General features: G+C 41.3%; 1 protein-coding gene and 1 long non-coding RNA gene across 5 annotated transcripts in view; one reads left to right on the top strand and one right to left on the bottom strand.

The window, feature by feature from the left end:
• Window positions 1-26,916, bottom strand: part of PCDH7 (protocadherin 7) — a 417,383-nt gene that overhangs the window by 22,991 nt on the left and 367,476 nt on the right. The window lies entirely within an intron of this gene.
• Window positions 1,579-11,526, top strand: LOC309349737. Its single transcript, XR_014160151.1, has 3 exons — window positions 1,579-1,709; window positions 10,308-10,389; window positions 11,386-11,526. It is a non-coding gene; the product is annotated as an uncharacterized lncRNA (long non-coding RNA).

Here is a 26,916-nt window from a genome sequence, read left to right as displayed (position 1 = left end):
GGGAAATTATTATGTGGAGAAGAGTTATTGCACATTTATTTACATAACAGAAACAAGTGGTTTTCTTCTCTAAGTACCTAGCAAATTTGTCACATCAGGCATCTTAGGGCTTCAAAATCCAATTTACAAGGGAAGTTGTTGACAACCCACATCCCACTCTGCTGAATAGCTCAAGGGTGCAATGGCAGCAAAAAAGTATAACTTCATTGTCAACTTTAGTGCTATACAACAGGCACTAGTACATGTATTCTAGTACATGTTTAGCACATGCTTGGTCATCTCAGTGGTGAGATTTATGTCACTTGTATTCCAGCCATCATGTGTTTTGCTTCATGGTCTTCAATTCCACTGAAAACCATGAGGCAGCATAGGCTCCATGGGCATCAAAGAAGGCACTTAGGGGTGACTGAGTTGATGGCTCCATCTTATCCCACCATTCTACACTGACCACCAATAGGTCACCCAGCCTTTCTGCCCAGAAAATCTCCCAGAGCATTCAGGAATCTACCAGATTCTATAAATCTCTGGAAGCATGCCATCTTGTTGGTCTGACATGCATATAGGAGGAAAAAGTCATTGTCAGATCAAACCTTACCAAGAAATGGTCTGACCGTGGCAATGGCCTTATTCCTACCCTTGTCCCCTGCCCCATATAAAAACACAGACCTTCCATGCTCCATGCTCCATTGCAAAGTTCAAATGATAAGCATGTCCTGCCCTTTTGGTTGGACCAGTGATTTACTGAGACAGCCCCATGATGTTAATTGAGGCAATGAAGTCCTCTCAGGGTAGCCTCGTCATGAGTGTTGAAATCCACAGTAGCTCTGTGGTTCCCCAATGTTATCCCCAAGAGCAGGCTTCCTCAACCTCGATCCTCCAGATGTTTTGAGACTACTTTATCCCTGACCATTGGTCCTGCTAGCTACGGATCATGGGAGTTGTAGGCCAAAAACATCTGGAGGGCCGAGGTTGAGGAAGCCTGCCCAAGAGCATCTCAGCCAGCAGATAGAGGAAGTCTGCTCAATTTTACACCACATAAGCTTACCACACACTGAAATGAAAGTAGGGACATTGGCTAATTGGTAATGGGGGGGGGGGATTAGTTCACACATGGATCCCATGTCACACATTTCATTGTTGCCATACCCCAACTACACAGTGCCTGCAGAAGCCCACTTTCTTCATGGATGGCTTTGTCAACCTAGAGTGCTCTCACATGGGGTGGTATTCAAGCAAAAGAAAAAGACAAAAGGACACAAACTCACAGCAAAGGCCTCCAAGAGAAGACAGATCTATAACACCCCCTTGGTTCCCAGCTCCCCTCAGGGGGCCTTTCCTCTCCCCAAAGCTATTTGTAGCTCCATGGCAGTTCCTTTTATATATTCCTTCCCTCAGCATTTGAGCCTGTCAAATAATCCGTTTCCTATCCCAGGTGTGTTTACTGTTGCCATGGCACATATTTCCACTAGCTTCCCCTGAGTCACAGTGCCCATCAATACCTTCCAGCCCTTAGAATCACTTTCACCTCTATCCCCTGGCTTCCCCAGAGCAGTAATGTCTCTGCATCACACATCAGAATTACAGGTCTTCTTGGTTTAATTTCTCTTATTCTTTTACAGAAAAACCACTGTGTCTATTTTTGTCTTATCTTGGTTGTAATGAGCAGCCTTACACTATCTTGTTTCAGTTCCACCAGCATTCAGTCGCAGGTATATTTCTTCCCGTTTTATGCAGAATACTTGAAAGAACACACCAAAAGTCTGCATTTATATCATATACTTTTCCGCCTGCACTTTTAACATGTATAAGACCAGTGTTTCCCAACCGGTGTTCCGCGGCACACTAGTGTGCCGCGAGACGTTGCCTGGTGTGCCGCGGGAAAAATTAAAAAATTCGAAAGATATCCGGAGAGGCGGCCTTCGGGCGAGTTTTAATTTTAATTTTCCTTCTCCCACTTAATGCCCCACACTCGCCCGAGCAGCTTGCAGTCCTCGGTAACCACGGCGACCCAAGGGAGGGGAGGGAACAGGGAAGTCGAGGGCGGCGGCGAGCCGCGATGACGTCAGTGGGCCGCGCCGCCTCGCCCTGGCACGGTGTGAGAGCCCCGGCTAGTGGCGCGAGCTTCGGAATAAGTGGGATCCGCGTGCGCGAGACCGAGATCGTGGGTAAGGAGCTCAGCCCTGGGCAGGAGGAAGCGGGGCCGCGCGTGCGGGCCACATCCCCACAGAGAGCGAGCCTCCCCCGGCCCACCACTCCGGGCAGGTCCACTCGCATGAGGGGGCGGCGATGGCGACGGCCGGCAGCTTGCCTGCAATGCCATCCCTCGAGCAGGCGAGGAGCCCGGAGGCTACCAGATGCGAATCCTCTTTCCCACCCTGCTCGGGAGTCCAGAGCACTTGGTCGCATTCAGGATCTAGAGTGGGGAAGCGGGGCTTGTGTCTGGGCTGGACACATTGGGCTGCCTGTGCCGCTCGACCTGCGGGGAGAAATCAGGGTGGGAGTCACGACCGTGAGGCAGGGCTGCCAAGTGTGGCAGAAGAGGACACGGCCGTCGCACCTGTCCTTAGGTAGGAGCTTCTTCCGTGTCGACCTGCTGCCCTAAAGTCTTGGCTTTTTTCTTGGCTTTTTGGCGGTTGGCACAGAAGGAAGGCAAGGGGGAGGGGAAAAAATTGAAACTTACACTTTCGTGCGTCCCTCCCGGCGTGACACTGCGCGCTGACGTCACGGGGCTGTAATGGTGGTGTGCCTCGAGATTTTTTTCATGAAACAAGTGTGCCTTTGACCAAAAAAGGTTGGGAAACACTGTATAAGACTACCCCTATTTTTTTGAACCTAAAATTAAGAAATCAATATTTTAAACATCAGACAGAACAACTCTGAGCTTTTTGTGGGGAGGTCACCCAAAGTTGTTGAGCTTTGTTGAGTGAAGTTGGCCAAAGTTAGGGTTGCCATATTTCAAGAGCCCAAGCCCAGGCATTCACCATCCGTGTATAAGACGACCCTAATTTTTGACCACATTTTTTAAGCAAAAAAAAATCATCTTATAAACAAAAAATATGGTACTTTTGTGTGCACCTTTTCCACACCAAAACTACATAATGAAATCCAGAGATGTGCATAACCTGACTGAGAGCTGAATCTGATTGGCAAGCAAGTCTGGGAGCACCGGGTGGGATCAGTCTGCCACAAGAAGCACATCAAACAAATTCCTCTATCTCAAAACAAAACAAATTCCTTCCAGTAGCACCTTAAAGACCAACTAAGTCAGTTCTTGGTATGAGCTTTCGTGTGCATGCACACTTCTTCAGATACACTGAAACAGAAGTTTCCAGACCCTTCTATATAGTGAGAAGGTGGGGAGGGGTATTACTCAGAAGGGTGGTGGGAATGGGTGATTGGCAGATAGCTGTGCCAAGAACTGACTTAGATACCAAGAACTGACTTAGTTGGTCTTTAAGGTGCTACTGGAAGGAATTTGTTTTGTTTTGACTATGGCAGACCAACACGGCTACCTATCTGTAACTCCTCTATCTCAGTTTACTGAAAAAACCATGGCAAGTTTTTGCTTCATCTTCCATTATTAAATATACCATCATATGAGATGCTCTCCAGTGAAACCTTAGAGTGTTCTCAAAGGGCCTCCATTGATATTAGTCTGCAGGTATTCCAGACCCCAAGGTGGCGACAGTCTTAGTGTTATGGAGTAGAGATTTGACAATGCCTTTTCCTACTGCACACCATGCATAACATGTGATAGCTATGTTTTACATGAAGGTCCTTGTGAGAGACAGCCTGATTCACACTATCTTCCTGCTCTCTCTCTCTCTTTTTCAAAGTAACTACAGCACACAGAGTGTAACAAGGACTGAGAGATTGTTTTTCATTTAATCTCACTGTAAACAAGTGGTACAGTGACAATAAAGTATTTCTATTTCTATTAATAAATAGACCTCCATGTGAAGCACTTGTTTTGCAAATTACACCATTTCAGGGGTAAGGCAAACTCTCATCCCACCATGTGTCTGAGCAGGCATAGGCAAACTCGGCCCTCCAGATGTTTTGAGACCACAACTCCCATCATCCCTGACCACTGGTCCTGTTAGCTAGGTATGGTGGGAGTTGTAGTCACAAATCATCTGGAGGGCCAAGTTTGCCTATGCCTGTGTTTGACTTTCCCTGCTTGGGGAAGTATTTGACTTTGAACAGGGCTTCAGTCACAAGCAAAGAACTTTGGGCCTGCACAGTAAATGAAAGTATGGATGTCAAGCTGTGTTGAAAAGCACAATGGCACCCTTAAAATCTCTGTAGCTCAGGCCATGCTACAAGGAAAGGACAAATTAGGGTGTTCAAGCTATCATGATGTTCCTGGAAATCCATGTTTCTTAATTGCAGCAATGTAGTGCACAGCACCCAGTTAGCACGGTGGCATTATTCTGACAAGTCAAGACGCTATTAAAATGCTAAAGACATGTTTGAAAGCTAAAGACACGTTTGAAAGCATTGGCGACTTCTTTCCTATCACCTCAGGCAAAACATTGTTAAACGGCAACTGAACATATCTCAAGAAGCATTTCCTGCCCCAAGGCTTGGACTGCTGTCATTCTGAATGTGGCATTATCGAATACGGTAGAGATAGCGCATGCCAGCTCTAACACAGTCTCGCTGAATAAAGTCAAACACAAATCTGCTACCGGATATGTACAAATTGCATGGCAGTCAAAAGCACTGGGCTTCTGCTTAAAAATGTAAGAAAACAGATTGGAAATAGAAAAGGACCTGGAATTGTGTCTGTGTGGAAAGGGAGGTGGGAGGCAAATGTCACACAGGCTTTTTATCTGAACAGCCAAGAGAATGTCCAAAACCTTTGGTTAATCAGAAGTTCAGAAAAAAGGCTATTTACATAGGATTACACAGGGAGGCAGACATATAGGGGAAAGGAGGATAGTCTCAAGGGCATTTATAAGGTCATCCCAGCTCTCTCCTAACACTTAACATTACCTGGGATGGGCCCTACCATTGAACAGATTGTGGATGCTATTTAAGGGTGGATGGCAAAATCTAAGGCAAACAGTTGGGGAATCTTCAGCCCACAGGGTAAAATCCCCCTCAAACCTTATCAACTTCAACAACTTCAATCCAAAAAAAGGTCAAAAACTTTGGGGTAAAAAGCTCAACAACTTCAATCCTAAAAAAAGGTCAAAAACTTTGGTCCGCCCTTTGGTCAGCCCCCACGGCCCTTCACTTCACTTTATCAAATCTGGCCCTCTTTGAAAAAAGTTTGGACACCACTGTGCCCATTTGCCCAACACCTGATGTCATATGTAATGTAAGGCTATTAGTGTATGCATCCCTGAAAGCTATAGGAAGCAGAATGAAGGAAAGGTAGGATCAGGTGTAATTATTTCTTAGGAGCAGCTATGTTTCATATTGCGCATCAATCTCTCTAAGTTTGGCCAGTGACTGTGTTCCACAAAGCAAAGCCCACCATGAACTGACCACAGACATTTTGTAATTTTCTTCTTTGGAGTTTGTGAAATGGCATCAGCTTTTTAAAAATGTTGATGCCCATTTTACTTCACTTGCTGTTACTTTCCCCCCCTTTATTTCATTTTATTCCTTTTTTTACCCTATTTTACCCATCTGAATAATGTGTTCTATGTGCTTCTTAGCTTGTTTCTTTAATGCTGGTCCTTGACCATAACAATAAAGATTTGCTTTGTTTTGAACAATCTTTTAGCTTCCCTTGGAGTTCTTCAGATGTTTCTGTGAAGGAGGAACCGTCATATTTCCACCTGATGTCAAGTTTGCTGGCAAATAAAATGGCAAGCTTTTCTTCTGGGAGCTATGCTTAAGCCCTCTCTAGTCCACTGTGTGAATCAGAGGATGTCATTTAAAAGCAGCTGTTTTATTCTGCAATAAATAACTATAATGAGGCTTTGGCTCATATTGTCTACTTTGCTCAAATGGCACTTCAAAACAGCAATCAGGTTTAAATGAGCCTCCCAACGGTCACAACGTTGAAAAGTCCAGTTATAACGGGATTTGAAAACCCCATGAATCTTGCCATCCATGCATGAATCAAACAAATAACCTAGTCAAAGGAAGAACTGAAACAAAAGAGTAGAAGAAATGTTAAGAACCATGGCCTCAGGGCCCAATGTGGGGATTTAATCACCAGTGTTACACTCCAGCTGAGTTTGGAGATGGTACTTGTTCATTTAGCCACCCCAGTTGCTGAATGAGCTTCTGATGCCTAATGCGTTTCCTAGCTCTCCTCACATTTCCCCAATTCCATACCTGTAAATCAAAGGAATTGGACTGGGGTCTCGTCCCCCCCGCTCCTTATTGACTTTGGGGAGGTCCAATGCTCTTTCTGGCCTTATTGCTCTTCTAGTGTACAAAACTACCCCAAGTCTTCATTCATCTCCTTGACATTTGATTGAGAATTATTTCCATTCTTAGCTTAATTAATGAGCTCAACTGGAGTCTTTAGCCATTAACCTGCTGTTGGGCAGTTAAAGGAAGAATTACACTTTTATCTGTCGTAAAATTCTGGCTTATGAAGACTGTTGAAGGAAAGGAAAGTACATTCGCTCTTGGCTTCCAGCTAGGCTCTGTTAAACTGATCATAAAGCTGCCTGGCTAATTAGCAAATGAATACAGAATGCTTCCTCATATATGTTAGCTATGCCCTTAGTAAAATAGCAACAACCCACTGGGAGCCTTAAAACAATGTAAGAATAAGTTTTAGTATTTATGTGTTCAAAGAGTATACTTTGCTGATCAACTAAGCCTACTAGCCAAACACCTTCTGTGATCTTGAGGACCAAACAAATTGCCTTGGTCTGCGGGGAAATACAATAAGTAACAAAATGACCATCCAGCAGTAAGAATGTATGGAAATGTGTTCATAAGCGTACATGTAGCTGAGTGATGCTACAATTGTATACCTAGTTTCTTAAGAGTAGGCCCATCAAGCTCTGACTTTTGCATAGGATTGAGGTTGTCAGCTTGCATTTCTTAGGGCAGAAAGCATTGATCTGATGGTGTGTAGAGATCTTTCCTATTATACTTAATTCAAGAGGGTTCTGGAAGCTTCTGTGCATGAAAGAAACAAGCAGAAGGTTCGTGGATGTTTGAGTTATACCTTCAGAGAAGCTGAGTACAGCTGTCAAACTGGTTCTCTTAACTCTTCTGTCAAGGTCATGCTGACTGTAAAAGTAAGGCCAGAAGAAGCCTGGGTTTCACTTTCTCTTTCCCTTCTGGTGTGCTGTTCTGTACATAGTATGCTTAGTGTTAAGGTTTAGACTTACTATAAGTTATTGTAAGTTTAAGTTAAGTCAGCTGCAACTGGATTCCTTATGGACAGTGCCAATGCTGAATGTATTGGATTTGTGACCATGATGCTCATTTGCATTCAGTAGCAGTAAAGCTTTGCTGGGTGAAATACAATTGCCTCTGGTCGATTTTTGGGGAATCCTGCAATGTGCTTAAGTTTTTACTTTGCTAACTATACATTGGAATCTGCTCTGGATCAATATTGAGTAGAATTTCCATGACAGAGGTGACCATACATTTAAAATACTATTATACCACTTTAACAGTCATGGCTTCCCACAATAAAATCTGGGAACTGTAGTTTGTTAAGGGTGCTGAGAATTGGTAAAAAGGTAAAGGGACCCCTGACCATTAAGGTCCAGTCATGGCCGACTCTGGGGTTGCGGCGCTCATCTCGCTTTATTGGCCAGCATGACTAAGCCGCTTCTGGCGAACCAGAGCAGCGCACGGAAACGCCAGAGCGGTATCTATTTATCTACTTGCACTTTGACGTGCTTTCGAACTGCTAGGTTGGCAGGAGCAGGGACCGAGCAACGGGAGCTCACCCCGTCAAGGGGATTTGAACCGCCAACCTTCTGATCAGCAAGTCCTAGGCTCTGTGGTTTAACCCACAGCGCCACCCGCTGAGATTTGGTAAGAAGCCCTTATTTCTACTCCCCGCCCCAGGTGGAATAGCCAGAGTTCCCTGGGAACAGGGATTGTTATACCATCCTGGCTTTAAATCTATGGTGTGGGTGTAGCCTGTGTATTAGGCTTTGGTCACTTTTTATGCTCCAGTTCATTACGGACCCTATGCCTATAATGCATAGCACCTTTGCTTCTTGTCTGCTAGGTATTGCATTAGTGAGAGACGAAGATGGGGACTGGTGCTATAACAGATTATATCAGAAAACAATTTCTTCATGAAACAACGCTATTTTCTGAAATTCTTAAAGGAAAGGGGTATTGGAGCTTCTCTTCTAGGTAAGAAATCACAGCCTCTTCAAATGCATCTAACTTCCAACATACGGTATATATTTACAGTAAACTAGGAAAGCAGTTTAAGATCATACATTTAAAACACATGGCTTCTCACAAAAAACCCTGGGAATTGTAGCTTGTTCAGGGTGCTGGAAATTACAGTTCTGTGAGGAGTAAACTATAGTTCCCAGGATTACTTGCATGAGCTTTAAATATATGTTGTTGTTGCTTAGTCGTTTAGTCGTGTCCGACTCTTCGTGACCCCATGGACCAGAGCACACCAGGCACTCCTGTCTTCCACTGCCTCCCGCAGTTTGATCAAACTCCTGCTGGTAGCTTCGAGAACACTGTCCAGCTATCTCATCCTCTGTCCTCCCCTTCTCCTTGTGCCCTCCATCTTTCCCAACATCAGGTTCTTTTCCAGGGAGTCTTCTCTTCTCATGAGGTGGCCAAAGTATTGGAGCCTCAGCTTCAGGATCTGTCCTTCCAGTGAGCACTCAGGGCTGATCTCCTTAAGAATGGATAATTTTGACATTCTTACAGTCCATGGGACTCTCAAGAGTCTCCTCCAGCACCATAATTCAAAAGCATCAATTCTTCGGTGATCAGCCTTCTATATGGTCCAGCTCTCACTTCCATACATCACTACTGGGAAAACCATAGCTTTTACTATACGGACCTTTGTTGGCAAGGTGATGTCTCTACCTTTTAAGATGCTGTCTAGGTTTGTCATTGCTTTTTTCCCAAGAAGCCTAAAACAAGGTGCTAGACAGACAGGTTTGCAGAGATGCGTGGCATTAGCAACAATATAATTTAGAAGTTATGAGCAATATATCTATCATAATATTCAAATCAAACTAAGGGACATTGAAAAACAAAACACCTAATCAGCTGTAAATAAAATTTACTCCCCCAAGTTTTATGGTTTAAATACAACAGATTACAGGGTCACTTATATTTCAAAATTTATGTTAGCCCAACTGTACGTTTTCTCCTCAGCTTTTGTCAAGGGCAAATATTTAAACATCCCCAGAAACGATAGACATTGTGGATGTTTTCTGAATGTGCCAGATACAGTAGAACACATTCTTTTCTACTGCCCATTGTACAACCAGCTACACAAGTGTGTGCAATCATGGCACAATGAAAATATCATATTCTATCTGTCCGATATTAAACTGGAAGTAACTGCAAAGGATGGGTGAGTTTTTATCAATATTCTCTCTCAGAGTGGTGAATGCCGGGGAAAAACTCCAGTGAAAATCCTCATTACATATTTTTTCATGGCTGTTTATTTGTATACATTCTAAAATTTTAGATATGGATGTTTTATGATGGCCTATATTTGTGATGCCTAATAAAGGTTTGGCGAAGTAAAAGTAACAACAACATCATTGTCCATGAATGTTTTACTGCCCAGGTGTAATCTAACTTCTAAGCATATGGTTGTTAATGACAGAGGTTTTATAGTACAGAAGACTCTCAATTTATGCTGGGATGACATTCTGGGATAGAGTGTAAAAGCAAACATACATATGATCAAAACATATTGGGTTCAATCGCAAGGGGGAATTGAAAAAATATTATTGGATACATGCCCCCATCCTACCTACTTTTGAGGGTTTTGTTAAAAAAAAATGCTGCCGATCTCATAAAGCTGAATGCACACAAGTTAAATGTGTCTAAATTAGGAGTTACCTATACTGTGTTCTGTACTGTTGTACCCCCAGCCTGAAATCTGATTTGATAAAGAAATGTTTTAAAGAAAGAAACATAAATAAAATTGGATTTAAAAGACAAAGTAGCAACTTTGAGGTAGGCTGGAACATAATGTTTAGCTGTTTTTAGCTATTTCATATAAATTTTAAGTGGAAAATCAAAGTGGGTTTTTTAAAAAAAAGAAAAAGAAAGAAAAATTATGTAATTACCCCAAAAGCAAAGTCAAAATCTGCACTTCAAAGACCATCCTGCATCTCTAATTCTGCATTTTTATCTGTTGCCTGTAATAGACACCTCAGCCATTTCAAGACTTTGGAACAGCTATCTTTGACTTTGCTCTCAAATGGAAGAACAGAAAATCTAGCTGGGAAGGTGGGTGGCTTCCTGGAGATGAATTCCTAATCACTGTGGTCATTAGGACCACCCCAACAGGAAATAAGTTGTGGTTTAGGTGACATCCTACCCAAGCTCTCGCAGCTGCTATAATGCTATATTAGTCAAGCTGTGGTTGAAAGTGATCTGAACCTTGGCCAGCTGCAGACCCAAATGAGGGTAAGAAGCCCAGGCTAAGACACCAGGCTAAGCTGTTCATCTCGCAGATAAGAGTTATTTGAGGTTCCTAGAAACATCTGTCAAATAAAGACTGCTTATTTGTAGTAGCTCATTTGAATTAGTCTGCAAACTTAAGGAAATGTGATATTGGCTTATAAAAGTATTGGTTAATAATATTAGTAAATACTTATATTGGCATTAACAACAACAACAAGTTTATGGCCATATACCAAGAAAAAATGGTCTTACGGCAACTTACAACAATGTGTATAGAACAAATAGAAAATACACAATAACAAATAAAATGAATTAAGTTAAATTAAAACTGATTGTGTATTAAATGCAAAAAATAATAATAAATGTAATAGAATTATCTTTATTCCTATAGCAGCAAGAAGATAACCATAAAATATCCCAACAACAAATACCACCAGCAGTAAATAACAACAACAACAACAACAACAACAACAACAACAACAACAACAACAACAACAACAATAACAACAACAACCAATGTCTTGGAAGCCCCAAAGCAGCGCACAAAAATATTATCTGCAGCATCAAGTGATGTCTTGCATGTGTGAATAGCCAATCACAGATTAAATCTCATAAATACTTTTGTATCAACTCACATGTAAGATTTCTCAGTTGAGTCAGTTCACACATTCTACTGGCAAGTCATCAATAACTGAGAAACAGCTGTGCATGCTTATCTGAACAAGACCACAATATCCCAGGGTAGTTCACACATGTAAGATTATGTGTCTTCTAATTAGAGATAAGGCCTTGCATTTTCTTTCCCTTTTTTCTTCCCAGAAATGAACCACAGCTGCTTTTCTCCACAGTCACTGGACCACAACACAATCCTATACATATAACAGTTGGAAAACCTGAAAAGAATCAATCAAAAACCAGACACTGAGGCGCCAGAGGAGTTTTCAAAAATGTCTCATCAGCATTTAACATTTTCTGCTGCAAACCAGGTCAGTTTGGTTCAGTTTATAAATAAAATCTGCAAAAACATCGCCGTTCCTCTCGGCTCAACAAAGCCTTTGCTGAAAATAATTTTGTGTAAAACAAATAATACATCACCACTTCTGGAATCTGAGGAGAACTAGCCATTAACATTTTAGTTTGGGTAAAAACACAACAGGAGGAGTCTGGAAACATGTCAGCAAGGCTATCTCAACCAAGTGTTGTTCCCCCAACATGTCCATAAGGATTTCAGCTTTCTATTATAAAAAAATGAGCCATCCCTCAAAACAGTACTTTTTTCATCACTTCTCTCGGATGGGAGTGGACACAAAGATTTGCAACACCTTCTTGTTCCAAGGCAAATAGTAGCTTAGTCCAAATGGCCATGAGCAAAGGAAGTGAAATCCTTGCTAATGTGTCTTAAATTCCCTTCAAATTGGGGAGAAAGTTAAGAAACCTCTCCATGCCCTGCATGCTAACGATCCTCTAAATAATGCACAGCGCAAGAGGAACTGTATGCGATACCTGAAGAGGGAAGACAAATATCTTGAGACTTCTTGTCTTTTTAAGTAACTGTCAAGAAAAAGTTGCTTTGCTGAATGAAAAGTAGCAATAACCTCAGGGATTTATTTAGCCTTCATGCCATGTTAAGATGCTTCATTTAGTTATGTGAAATCCTGCCGAGTTTTTTCTCTTTTTTTTTTAAAAAAGGGGCTTAATTATCTGCCCATGATATACCTGTGCATCTGAGAAATACACAACGGGATTTAGTCTGAGCAAGAAACTTGAAGTTTATCATCAGGTTTCAGAGGTTGCACAGCTATGCAATGAAATGAAAAGTCATGTTGGAAGTAATTTATTCATGAATTAGAAGGCATTTTAGGCTAGGCACGTACTACGCCTGGAATGAATCTGCTCCCAAATATTCACATCAAAATCCTCTTCTCAACCCCCTTTGTGCCCTCACAGTTCCTCAAATGTTTTGGCACCTCCAAATTCACCTACGTTATTTTGCTTTAGTCAAAAAAATCAGTGGCAGTCTGGTGCAGAACCTTTTTGGGTCATAGAAAAACCACGCCTGTCTTTTACACCTTGAGTAAATGTTCCTCAAAAAAAATTATTTTTTAAAAATACATTGATTCAAAAAAGCCCAAAGAAGTATGAATGGGATGTATGATTCCGTATGATGGTGGAAATGGCAGGGACCTCCGTTCATAAATGCCCAAATTGGACATACTTAGGTATAAGCCATTATGCAAATGAATGGAATCATACTGCTAAACTTTGCCTGGTATGCATGCGATCTTTCAGTCTGTGTAAAGCCTTTCATGAGTTTAATGGCAAAAGATCAGAAGTGGGGACTCTCCTCTCCTTGTGGAGGTTCCCTGCACAGTTTAGAAACTTGCAGTTGCCACTCTGAGGTGTGGCTTATGTCTAACTATGGCTCCATTCATATAGCAGTTTATTTCATTTTCATATTGTTTCCCTAACTGTTAATATCCACATTATATTTGAGCATTTACACGATGTAAAAACTACTTCCGTAGCTATATTGGAATATTGCAAAACTATAGTGGAATATGGAGCATGTTAAGCACTCAATTTCCCCATTATTTGCAAACAGAACTTTGTTTTTTTTCTGGAAGCACATCACATGGAAATGAGCACTATATTCTGTTAAAGTTCCAGAAATGAGGAATATAATGTGGAACATAACAGTTAGGGGAAAGTCATGAAAACGGAATAAACTGCCATGTGAATGAAGCCAACATTAACCCCAAGTCAATTTTCCACTTAACAAGCAATTGACAACCGATAGAGAGGCATACTTTATGGAGGGTTAGCATTCAACTTAACCCCCTCCTGCAGTTGTAATTATGCAAGGTTTCTGTCCTGTCCATCTGTCAAATTTCTGCTCTCTGTTATGCACACACAGAGTTCAGAAACAGGCTATTAGATATTTAGCTTGTTTGGAGAACTGTATTTCAAAAGTTTTTATTTTTTTATTTTTTTATTATTTCAAAAGTATGAAACAGATCTGATAAACTGATGGGTTTTATGGCAGCAAATCTGGTTAGATCTCAAGTAGACTTAAGAAGAAAATGTGTGGATTTTTTTTTAACCCTATAAGGTCCTTTTATTGAAAATACTAAAATAGATAAATTAATAATGATGCAACTTAAGAATTTGTCAGCAGGGGAATCTCTCATGATTCCATTGATGTGCTTGGGGGAAAATGCACCAAAGGCTGAAATAAATGGCTTAAGATCAAAGAAATGTAACTTTTGAATGTGAATCACTTCCTACTTCCTGCGAACCAAATTTCCCCGCACTTCATGCAGATGACATTTTAACAAAGAATCTTTTTGTTGCTTCTTGAAATCAAGGCAGTGAAGCCCATCTGGTTCTTAGGCACAAGACATGTGGAAGAGAAGTAAGCCTTTGCACACATGAATGCACATCTGGAAAAGTCTAGACTTCGACATCATAACATTGTAGTTCTTATTATTTAATTATTATTTTGTCCCCCCCCCCAACCATTCAAGACAACTAGATGAGATCTACAAATTGCCTATATTGTAAACCAAATTAGGAAAGATTCCCTAAAGGCAGGACAAGTGGTGTCAGAACACACAGATACTCGTGCAAAGCAAAGCTGATCTAGTAATTGGCATTTCACTTGTAAGCTTGGGTGGGAAGCATTGTGCATAAACATAAACAGTCAAGTAGAATCAAGTGATTTATCTGTTGCTGGACATGGCGACTTCAAGCTGAGAATCAGAGAGGGATCAAACTTTATGAGCGCTCCAATATATCTGAAAAATACGATAATAGTTTTTCCTAACATAACATCCTCTAGATGTTTGGACTGCAACTCCCATAAGGCCCAGCCAGCATGGCCCATGGTCAGAGATAATATGAGTTTTAGTCCACAACATTTGGAGAGCGCCATCTTGAGTAACTACATGGATGGTTAATAGTCAAAGGCAACTATGGGGTTGCAGAGCTCATCTTGCTTTCAGGCCGAGGGAGCCGGCGTTTGTCCACAGACAGCTTTCCAGGTCATGTGACCAGCAGGACTATACCGCTTCTGGCACAACGGAACACCGTGATGTAAACCAGAGCGCACGGAAATGCCGTTTACCTTCCCACTGCCTATTTATCTACTTGCACTTGAACGCGCTTTCGAACTGCTAGGTTGGCAGGAGCTGGGACCGAACAACGGGAGCTCGCTCTGTTGTGGGGATTTGAACCACCAACCTTCTGATCGTCAAGCCCAAGAGGCTCAGTGGTTTAGACCACAGTACCACCTGCGTCCATACAAATATACAACTATGCACTCAAGGAGAAAAGTCCTAGCCCTGCTTTTTCTCTTTTGTGCTAATTTTGTACCTGCAATGCATTGCTGTTTCCATACATGTAGTAACTGACAGATATGATTTTCCCCAGCTGCATTCCAAAGTGCTGCAGCCTAGCAGCTCATAGATCATGTGAGGCCAATGGGCACTTAACTTGACTTCATGTAAACAGGCTGTATGTCTTTGTGTCAGATTCTTTTTTTCTTTTTCTTTTAAAGTGTTTCATGTTTATGGGGTTTTACTTCAAAATCTTGCCTAGTCATGTATAAATTATGTGTCTCACAGACCTGCATCCCAGAAGCTAAATTATTACTTCTAGGATACACCATGGCAAGCAGAGATCCAAGATACAGCCATAGCCACTCTCTGGAAAACCATCTCCTGACTCTGTTTTAGGGCCCTTGTCAAACCTCCAGTTGTCTCCTACTGTCACTTTCATTGACCATAAAGCCAGGTATTGCAACTTATGTTCCATTTGCTACCAATTAACCCTCTCCTGGACCCATGCTTAGTACTCCTTAGACAATTGCTGCAATTTGTCTACCCAGCTACAGATGTTTCAGCTACACATTTCAGCTGAACCTAAATGTTAAATAAATAAGTACAAGAGGGGGGCAAACAAACAAACTATTCTGTGCTGTTCTGTGTGGCTGATTGGGACTGAGAGTTACAAGGGGGGGAAATGAAGCAATCTTGAAAAAGGCATTTATGGAGGGGAAATTATGTATATATTATCAGTCGCGGGGGCAAGGGGGCAGTTGGCTATATGCCGAGACTCTTCTAATTCCTGGATCCAGCAAGTCTTAAAATCTAGGCAAGGATTAAAATTCATGGAATAGCCAGGCTAGCTATAACAAAGGAAGCGACTTTGTGCCTGACAGCAAATGGGTGGCCACCCTGCCACAACTTGCTGGTAGTTAGAAAGACAAAAGCCAGAGTGGAGAACTGAGTTATGTGAGGTAGAAGTTGGGAGTGAAGCTGCAGGCTGGGAAGCCAGAGAGAGAGGTAGCCATTCTTGATTTCTGCTTGAATTCAAGGCTGTGGTGCCACTGTAAGCTCAGAGTGTGTATATGTGTAAATAAAGCACATATCATAAAGACACCACAGTCTCTGCTATCCCTCATCCCCAAGGAAACGTGAACCCTGAGTAAGCGTCTGGGACCCCTGGAATTTCACACAACTTGGAGACAATATATTCTAGGGGGAGGGCTTCCATTGGTATGAGCAACTCATCATTTTATTGATCTTTTTTTATTTGTGTAAAGGTAAAGGTAAAGGGACATCTGACCATTAAGTCCAGTCCCAGATGACTCTGGGGTTGCTGTGCTCATCTCGCTTTACTGGCCGAGGGAGCTGGCGTTTGTCTGCAGACAGCTTCCGGGTCATGTGGCCAGCATGACTAAGCCACTTCTGGCGAACCAGAGCAGCGCACGGAAATGCTGTTTACCTGCCCGCCAGAGCAGTACCTATTTATCTACTTGCACTTGACGTGTTTCATACTGCTAGGTTGGCAGGAGCTGGAACCGAGCAACAGGAGCTCACCCCGTTGCGGAGATTCGAACTGCTGACCTTCCGATTGGCAAGGCCTAGGGTCTGTGGTTTAGACCACAGCACCACCCGCGTCCCTTTAGCTGTATACTTTTACCTTTCTGGATACTTAAAAGTTGTGTTTGCTTTGCTTTTCCTTTCCATTCTAAAAAATGAAATGAAAAAAAAAAATGATAGAGGCTAGGAATTTACCTTTTGTAAAAGGAGGACTATATGTTGCACAGAAATATTGTCAGAAGTTCATGCATCCCACAGAATATATACATTGCTGACTGAGCTTAGATAAAATGTTGCACTAATTGTGTGCTTGTTTTAATGAAGCAACTGCTTTGACATTCAGATTCCACATTACTATAGGACTGACACACTAAAGGGAAGTTTTCCCTCTGCACATAACTGTTGCATTATGGGGAAGCATTGCTTCTTTTCTCTTGCATTCTGGGATCTCTCGCTTATAATCTTTTCTCTGTTTCTGCACACACTGTACGAACCTGCTCCAAACACCAAGACATTCCCTCATCGCTCAGTTTACTTTAAGTTCATGGTGACTTGTACTCCATGCATAGCTGACCACATCAATAGCTATATTAATCTTTAGTTATAATTAATTAGGAGGTTTCATGCCTGTCTAGTCCCAACCTTGTTTCCCAGCCTTTAATCTACCGGTGATTAATGTTCACATGTAATTCCCACCCCTCACATGTAATTCCCGCCTTGTATGTATGTTAACCAATCAGCATTAAGTTTCTTTGTGTTTGTATCAACCAATCAGCCACAAGCACACCTGTGGCAATGTTTGTAATATTCAATAAAAGAGAGTTCCCGGGACTTCCCCGGCAGACGCCTCTCGTGACACCCACTGCTCGTCTCCCGTGATTTTCATTCCTACAACACATGTTCTGCCACCTTATTGAAAGTACACAGGAGATGTTATTTCTTTTATTCTTGGGAATCAGAACATCAAACCATAGAATGGATTTGGAGATGCCCTCTTTTCAGAGCTACTTGCATGTGTAAAATGCTGAGACCTTGAAAACTATCAGGGTGCTTGAGGGGAGAGGAGACTTCACTTTGCACTAGTAACACCATTCCAAAGGTGCAACACATCATATCCATGTGTATATATGTAAAAATTAATTTTGTCCCTGTTTTGATGATATACATAGTGACTTGAAAGCTTTTAAACCATGTCTTTCTCTTTAAAAAAAAAAATGCATTCCTTATTTGCTTTCACCCTTTGCCGCACAAACTCAAGACACCTGAGGTTGGATGTAATTTCACAAAACATTTCCCTGTGCAAAGCTATCTCCCTACTGTGGCCTACCAAATTTTCATCTATGCATCACAGCTGAATGAGCAACGACTATTACACATTGTTTTGCACAGCAACAGGAGTATGTTATGATGTTTCTTTTTTCCTTTCTGTGGCTTTTTCTAGTCATCAAGTGCAGTGGCAAACAAGGCAGGGAAGGAAAGAGGTCAGCACCGACATGCAAAAATGAATCACTGCTTCTCATGCCAAATAAAGTCATGATGAGCAGTTTTGTTAAGCCAGAATTATAGAATCATAGAATCATAGAGTTGGAAGAGACCACAAGGGCCATCGAGTCCAACCCCCTGCCAAGCAGGAAACAATTTTATATTTTATAAATATAAAAAAACCAAGAGAGGGAGACAGTGAACAGCTTGTTTCATTATGTTTCATTTTTAACTTGTAATGCCCTGGCATCCCATAGAAATTACAAAATATACCACAGTAATCACATTGCTTTCCAGTAATTTTTCTTAATATAAAAAACCCTTTAGAAATTAACAAAAATTAAAAATACGTTTCACATACTGTTTTGCAAGATAATAATAAAGTACCTGCAGATAATTAAACCAAATCACTCCCATTCCCATCAATTAAAGCCAATTAACAATTTGAACCAAGAAAACCAGTTTTCCAAAATAAAAATGGAATGTGCAAAGTATCAGAGATCAGGCAAAAATTAAAAGAAAGCAGCTGGCTCCATCTCTCCTCCCCTGCCACAGCTTTAGTTCCCAGCATCTCCAGGTATGTACTTTGTGATTTTTCCAGCTCTGTACAACTAGCTCTGTTGAGGCAAAGCCAACAGAGTTTTGTGGCAACATGGACATTACAACAGCATGTGCCATTCAAGCGATGATCAGTAAATTTGGAAATAAATTGGACTCTTTAGGCTTAAATTAGGTTGCCTGAATGCAAAGTCATTCACTCCCTTATTTTCCATTCAGCTGTCAGAATGACCACACACAGAGTGTTTGGGCACTGCATATATACCTGACTGGATGTAAGTCCCATTGGTCACAGTGGGATTGAGTTCTGAGAAAACACGGCTACGATTCCCTGGTCAGATATTTCTCAATCATCCATCAAGACTGCTGCAACAACAACTCTGATCCATTTCAGTGCCTTCTCATATAATCCTTTAGTCTGAGATTTATTGTATTGAGTACACATCCGTAATCTCTTTCTAGTTAATATCAGCCAAATCCAGTTGGCTGGTCAAATTATTGCTAAATTATGATAGAAGACTGGGTCAACTATCTAAGCTTCAAAAATTAAATCTAAGCGCATATTTATGGCTCTGCACTTAAGGTCACTTGCTGGAAGAAGAGCCTTTCTGCTTTAAAATATTGAACCCTGGATGCAAAGAGATTATTGAAACATAATATCTCACTTCACAGCTGACAATATGCTTCAAAGGAGACTTAAAAGACTTAAAGACTTAAAAGTTTTAGAGACAACACTGGGGAGAAACTGTAACAATTAAGTTCCAACATAATAAAAATGCTATGGATTTGTATTTTAGACTGCCATCTGTTCAAAAATTCAATAGATAAAAATATATTTCAACTGTTCTGGAGAAGAATGATTACTTGTTCTGTTAGGATTTTTCTTTTCTTTTTGCAGCGTAGACGCTGCTCTCAAGCACCTTAAGAACAGCTTATCTCAAATCCCCTTAATTATCAAAATAATATTTTTAATGCATTTAAAGTCTGTAATTTCAAAACAGATTTATACTTTAAAAAAAAAAAAAGTTTATCACTGCATTAATCATTGCACTGCCAATCTAAAACTGAAGCCAAAATCCGGAGAGTCCTATGTAAGCAGCTAAACAACATTACACACATGCTCAACAGCTTTAGAAATTGTCACTTCTTCTTTCTTTCTTTCTTTCTTTCTTTCTTTCTTTCTTTCTTTCTTTTTCCTCCTTTTATGCCCGACCTCCCATTGATTCCTTAATTCTTTTTACATATCTTTACTGCCATACCAAAATACTATTTTTGTGTTAATATTTTCACAATTTATAAATATTTATGTTTATATTTATGTTTATATAAGCAATTGCTAAAAACTTCTGGGATCACTCAAAAGCTGCTACAGATCTTAACATGGTATGATTTTGTTTAAGATATGTTCTGAAGGCCTCCCATTTTGATACAAATTCAGTTCTCAGTTTATTTTTTCCCGATAGATTGTCTAATCCAGCATATTCAGTCAATTTTTGAATCCACTCTTGTCTAGAAGGAATTATGTCACCTATAAGGACTCTCACTGCCACTGTTGCATACAAATAAAGTTCTCTGCATTTTTAAGGGATATCTGAATCAGTGATGCCCAAAAGATATGCCTCTGGTTTCCTAGTAAATGAGATTCTTAACATTTTTTTCTGGTTCAAAGTGGATTGGAAAATTGGCCTACCTATAAAACACTTTTAAAAGAAGAAGAGAACCAATTGAAACTTAAAGAGTTTTGAGGAATTAAGAAATGTCATTACAGATTGGTTCTAATATTACCAAATACTCAAAAGATTCAAAATAGATAAACAAAAAGTGTTTGCCAAGGAAACATCGAGATTTGAATCCGACGTAATAAATTCAAAAAGTAAAACTCTCTTTAAAGCTTATCACCTCCTCCTAGTTACACCAGCTATGATAAAGTGGTCTCAAGACTTTGGGTACGCTGTAACAATGTACCAATGGGAAAATCTGTGGAAGAAAAATTGGAAATTTAATACGTGCTATGCCATAAATGAAAACTTCTTAAAAATGCAACACCAGTGGTAAATGTATAAAGGAGCCAAAAGCAATTGTTGGAGATGTGGAGACCAAACAGGCTCACTGTACCATATCTGGTGGCAATGTAGAAAAATAAAGAAATTTGCGGGGGAAATCCACTTTGAACTAGAAATTGTCACTTCTAACTGCATCTTTTTAGGCTATGTTACCCAGAGGGTTCCATAATACATTTTTCTGCATGCATAAAGGGCTAGAGGACAGGAATGCTCTGAAAAGTCTTAATAGATGCATCACAATGAGGGCCAATTTAATGTAGTGGTCCTTGACTCCTGGAGTAGGATCTGAGCTCAAATTCCTATTCCGACATGGAGCTCACCATGAGCAGGGTGGGGAAACCTATTTAAAACACACTGAGTTCCCTGGATGAAAAGTTGGTAATAAAGGTATTAAATAAATAAGGCTTTTATCTCACTGTGTAAATGCACAAGCTTTTACTGATATTATTATATTAATTGCGGGGAGTCTTTCCAACCATGCAATTTTTTTTCAGGTGCTATCTTACCGGTGAGGCTTTATTTAGCTCCTGAAGCCTCATCTCATCACAGAACCAACAACCAATTTATTTATTTTAGCGCAAGGCACTTTGGCCAGAATCCAACACAGACTTAAGCTTTCTGAAGCCCAGATCAATGGTCTTAAGCACACTTAACTCTGCAACAACTTGTCGCTTTTGTCATTTGCACAGGGCTGACCCAATCAGTCTTCCTGGACAAAGTGGAACACACCTAAGGCGCAGCTTTGATGGAACACATTAAATCACCAAGTTCAGAAATCTTGTCAATTTGGACTTCATTAGCATTTCTAAAATAACAAATGAGTTACTTCATCACCCAGGAGGTTCAGTTTCTTCTTTAGTTGAGATTCATGCCAGGAGATGATTGGAACGAAATCAATGAAACGCCACATCAGTTCCATGGGTCTGATCTGGGAATCATGCACACATTAAACAGAGGCTAGTCCTAACCGATCAGGTAGGAATGTGCATTTACTTAGCACCAGGGCTTTTTTTTTTTCCAGTGGGAACTTGCCAGAACTCTGTTCTGGCACCTCTCAGGTGAGTACTGTTCTGGCACCTCTCAGGTGAGTCCAGCAACAAATGTTGAGCTCAAAGTGGCACACAACAGCATTAAAAACACTGATAAGCATTGCAATTGCTATAATATCAAAAACACTAGCATATAAAGCAAGTCACATTTGTCTATGTTGTTGTAGAGGAATATTCTAGTACAGTGGAACCTCGAGTTGCAGACTTAATCCATTCCGGAGGCATGTCCGCAACTCGAAGCATTCACATCCAGAAGTGTGGCGTCTGTGCATGCGCGTGGCGTGATTTGGCGCTTCTGCACATACACAAGCGGCGAAACCCGGAAGTAACCCATTCCAGTACTTCTGGGCTGCCACAGGACACAAGACGAAAACACGCAACCTGAGGTATGACTGTACTATTCAAGTCAAGTCAGTACCAGCACCAGTGAAATCATTACTGGTCTGGGCTATGCTGAATCAGTTTCAAGTCATTGTTACAGAATAGTTTTATTTCCTTTGCTTCCTTTTTACACATTTTCAGTACGTTCAATCACAGAGCAGCACAAAACCTATTAGATGGGAGAAGAACAAAGCAAATAGATTTCATTGCTTGAAAACGGATATCCTCATGGGTAAATTTACTGCAGTTGTGCGTCATATTTTGAATTTTGTTCAACCATTTATCACTAGAATGAAACCTTCCTGTAAAACCATTGGAAGGGGGAGGGGTAAATAGCACATTTCCCCACCCCAAAAGGGAATGGATTCCTGCTTCACTTATTTAACCTCATGAGGCGGTCAACGGTTTTCCATTCATGGTGATGAAAAGGTCTCTCCTCAGTTTCCTGGAATGCCTTGGGAGTGAGACCACATCACATTGTTCTGAAGACAGTAATTTTGGGAAGCTGGGGAAGGGGAAATGCCTCCCCAACTTTAAGATTTACTGGAAGCACGAAGAAAGGTTTGATTCTGAGAAATAATGGGATTGTTCACATTCAGCCCTGACAAACCACTTGCTGTCCCATAACCTGCTGCTTTATGGAACTGTTCTGCTAAAGATCCACATTCTGCCAAGTTGTGGTGGGAGAGCACTGCTAGCTGGAACAGTGTCCCAGATTTCATCACGTGAAATTACCACACAAAATTCACACAGTTTTCTGGGCTGCAAATAGATTTTTCCCCCTTTTGTGGAAGCAAATAACATGGTAAACTTCCACTAGATTCTGCTAATTTTTAGAAGCGGCTTTTGCATCATGTGAAAGATCACATAAAACATGGGAAGGATCGAGTAAGGAAAAGTCATCAAAACAGAATAAAGTGGTGTCTGAATGCAGTCCTCATCGGACAATCATCTGGGATTAAAGACTTTTCTAGATTTTCACACCATGTCCACTGTCATTTCATGCAGGAAAAGCAAAAGGAGAAGCTGGTAAAAGAATATTTCACACACACAGAGTCACTTCAAATTATACACTGCACACATCCCTTATGACCAAAACTGTTTTGCCAATTAAACATTTTATTAAAGAACAAACGGTAGTTAATATGAACATAAAGCCAGTATTTATACTTATGAGAAGCCTACTTATTAAAATTTTAAAAAATTCTTTGAAAGGAAACATTAAAGTGAAATTTAAAGAGAAGCCAGTGTTTAAATCAAAGTAAGATCTAAGGAACTGAAATGTGATTTATGTAGTGTTTTAAATAGCTACTGCAGATAATAAACCTGACTATTATTCAAAATAGTATAATTGCTGCCCTCCTGTAAAATATTCTGCTTTATTGTCAAAGTGCCGTACACTGAGCTAATTTGGAGACAGTTATGCAAATCCCCCACATAGAAATAACTGTATCCCAATAAGTTTTGGTTCGGGTCACTTCCACAAGATTTTCCAGGTAGTCAAGGTGATCCAAAATGTTTACTTTACAGTTCCATGTTAATCAAGGTTTTTAATTAGAAGGTTCTTCCCTACTGGAACCACACTAGAATCTAGGGCATCTTGAAATGTGTATCAGGTGATTGCGATTTGCTCAAAATGAACATACAAACTATTCTCAAGGCTAACGTTTAGCAATGTGAGGGTATGCCCTCCATGTGTCCCAGATTGCATGCAATTGTTCCTCAAGAGCAAATCTATTTCTGGTCAAGTCGTTTGTTTTACTCGTGCAATAATTACTGCTCTAAACCAAGAATGGCCAACTTGTGGCATAGATCTGATGGAGAAAATAAATAGTTTCATAAAACTGTATCATGTCAATGGTTCCATGTTCTTTTGAGCCTACGGCTAAACTTTTAAGCCTAGCTAAACTGAAAAAGCCTGTGCCTACCTTTTACAGTATAAAACAAGTTGCCTTTACATATATTATGTAGCAGATGTTTGCCCCAGAATTCAGAAAAGAACAAACTGATAAAATCCATGGCGATTGTTGCATGCATGAAAAGAGAATAGGCTAGGCAGGGCAACTGTGCTTCATCTTGAATTGTTTTGTACATAGATAAAAGAGGACCTTGGGATAAATTTATAGTCAAAGTCTTCATAAAGAAAGACACTGAAAAATGTTTATCTGTAATCACATGATATTGTGATGAGGGTTGATCTGAGCAGCTGATTTTGATTGGTTTAGAATGACAGCTGTGGGTCGTACCTGCAATCATGTGAATGGTTCTTTGTAATCACATATTCTCCAACATTTATACGGTGAAAATAGGGACATCCTATTCCACAACAACAACAACACCAGCAACAACAACATCCTGCCCATCTGACTGGGTTGCCCAAGCCACTCTGGGCAGCTTCCAACATATATAAACACAGAATAAAACACTAAACATTTAAAAACTTCCCTTTACAGGGCTGTCTTCAGATGTCTTCTAAAGGTTGCATAGTTACCTCCTTGTCTTTGGGGTCGCATAACTCCATACCCTCCAATATTTCTCTGATGAAAATAGGGGTGCCCTACCGTACCTTCCAATATTTATCCAATGAAAATAGGGACATCCTAAGGAAAAGTGGGACATTCTGGGATCAATTCAGAAACCTTTTGTAAATCTGGGACTGTCCCTGGAAAATAGGCACACTTGGGGGGTGTCTGAAATTGGGGGTCTTTGTCTTATTCCAGGGAAAATTAAGCAGGCCCCTTTACTCAAGACGATCAACCAGTATATGTCACAAACATAAGCAAGCAAGGGAAGACAAAACTGAAAATAACCTGCAACCCAGGAAACCCACCCAGCCCTTGCTCCCACATCCTCCTTAGTACTGTTTATTATCAATGAATTAAAGGCTCTTGGCTGTTTCAACTCCAATTCCATCTGATTCTCAAAAATCAAAAAGGTGTCCGGCACAAAAACCGTTGAACCTATAATCCTGTCACTTGGCTTCAAGTAGAGACTTGCCTATACGGATAGCATTAGTAGCTATTATGAGGTATAAGAAAGCAACCACACCAACTAAACTACTTTCCACATAACAATTTAATGCTGACTATTGAAGACTATAGGGACGTGGGTGGCGCTGTGGGTAAAACCTCAGTGCCTAGGACTTGCCGATCGTCAGGTCGGCAGTTTGAATCCCCGCGGCGGGGTGTGCTCCTGTTGCTCGGTCCCAGCGCCTGTCAATCTAGCAGTTCGAAAGCACTCCTGGGTGCAAGTAGATTAAACGGGACCGCTTACTAGCGGGAAGGTAAACGGCGTTTCCATGTGCGGCGCTGGTGCTGGCTCGCCAGATGCCGCTTAGTCACGCTGGCCACGTGACCCGGAAGTGTCTGCGGACAGCGCTGGCCCCCGGCCTCTTAAGTGAGATGGGCACACAACCCTAGAGTCGGACACGACTGGCCTGTACGGGCAGGGGTACCTTTACCTTTTTATTGAAGACTATTGAATGCCATCAAAGTGCATAGAGTGAATATGGATAAAGAACTATGACCTTTCTGTGAACTGTCCTTTTGAAACCTCTCTCTCTCTCTCTCTCTCTCTCTCTCTCACACACACACACACACACACACACACACAGAGCCCACTTCCCAAAATTTGGGCAGAAATATCACTTACACGTGGTTTTGCTTCCTATTAGCAACCAAACCATATTTCCATATTCCAACCTTAAATCTGTACGACAACAGTAACTGAGAATAATAAGGCAGAAAACATTCCTTTTCAATTGGGTAAATCTGGAATTTTATGTGTTGGGGAGACTGAGTCATAAAACAAATCCTTTTCAGTATTCACAGGGCTGATATACAAAGTTAAGGACACAAGGATAGAACAATGGAGCAAGTAAGAGGTGAAAGGGAATCTTATGCTTTTTGATGAAAAATGCGGAAGCATTTAATAGAAGTCCACTTACCCCCCCCCTTTTAGGGGTGCAGCAGTTTTGCGGGGTGGCCAGCGCCTCCCCCCCCCCAGAATGCTGGGGGCTTGTCTTGCCAGAGGGCGAGCTAGAGCCCGCGCTCCCAGTTAGAAATCTGCCACTGTGTCAGCCTGCCGAATTAGCCAATGACACTCTGGGGGCATGCCAGAGGGAACAATTAGTCTCCCCCCTGGTCCATGCCTGGGGGATTTAAACAGACTGTTCCAGCCCCAGGCACCCAGCTGTTCTTCATCAGATCAACACACCCTCCCACCCACTCCTTTAATTTTTCATTTTAAAAATAATAAATTGGCCTTGCTATGGCACTGTGGGTTAAACCACAGAGCCTAGGGCTTGCCAATCAGAAGATCAGTGGTTCGAATACCCAGGACAGGGTGAGCTCTTGTTGCTCTGTCCCAGCTCCTGCCAACCTAGCAGTTCGAAAGCACGTCAAGTCCAAGTAGATAAATAGGTACTGCTCCGGCGGGAAGGTGAACGGCGTTTCCGTGCGCTGCTCTGGTTTGCCAGAAGAGGCTTAGTCATGTTGGCCACATGACCCGGAAGCTGTAAGCTGGCTCCCTCGGCCAATAAAGCGAGATGAGTGCTGCAACCCCAGAGTTGGCCATGACTGGACCTAATTGTCAGGGGTCCCTTTACCTTTTTTTGCTTGCGATGGTCACTGTATTAGCAGGGCTGGGTAGGAATTTGCCTATTGGGCAAATTGGCTATGGCCTGAGGCTTTTGCTTACCTTCCAGCAATTGTCACAAAGTGGGCAGTTTAGGCATTGGGTAACCTAAGTTTTGTCTGGACGGGGGTTGTATTTTTTTAGCAAGCTTTTCTAACAATTATTTTGGTTTCCCTCAGTTTCTAATAAGGAAACCCCTAAATCTTGATCTCATTTTACTGTAGTGAAAATTGGAGTGACAACCCTAGATAAACAGAATTTCCATATGCATAAAATTATATGCACAACAGACACATACTC

Source organism: Podarcis erhardii (assembly GCF_964252035.2).
Source record: "Podarcis erhardii genome assembly, chromosome: 9".
NCBI lineage: Eukaryota > Metazoa > Chordata > Lepidosauria > Squamata > Lacertidae > Podarcis > Podarcis erhardii.
This window is presented reverse-complemented; position numbering and strand designations above follow the sequence as displayed.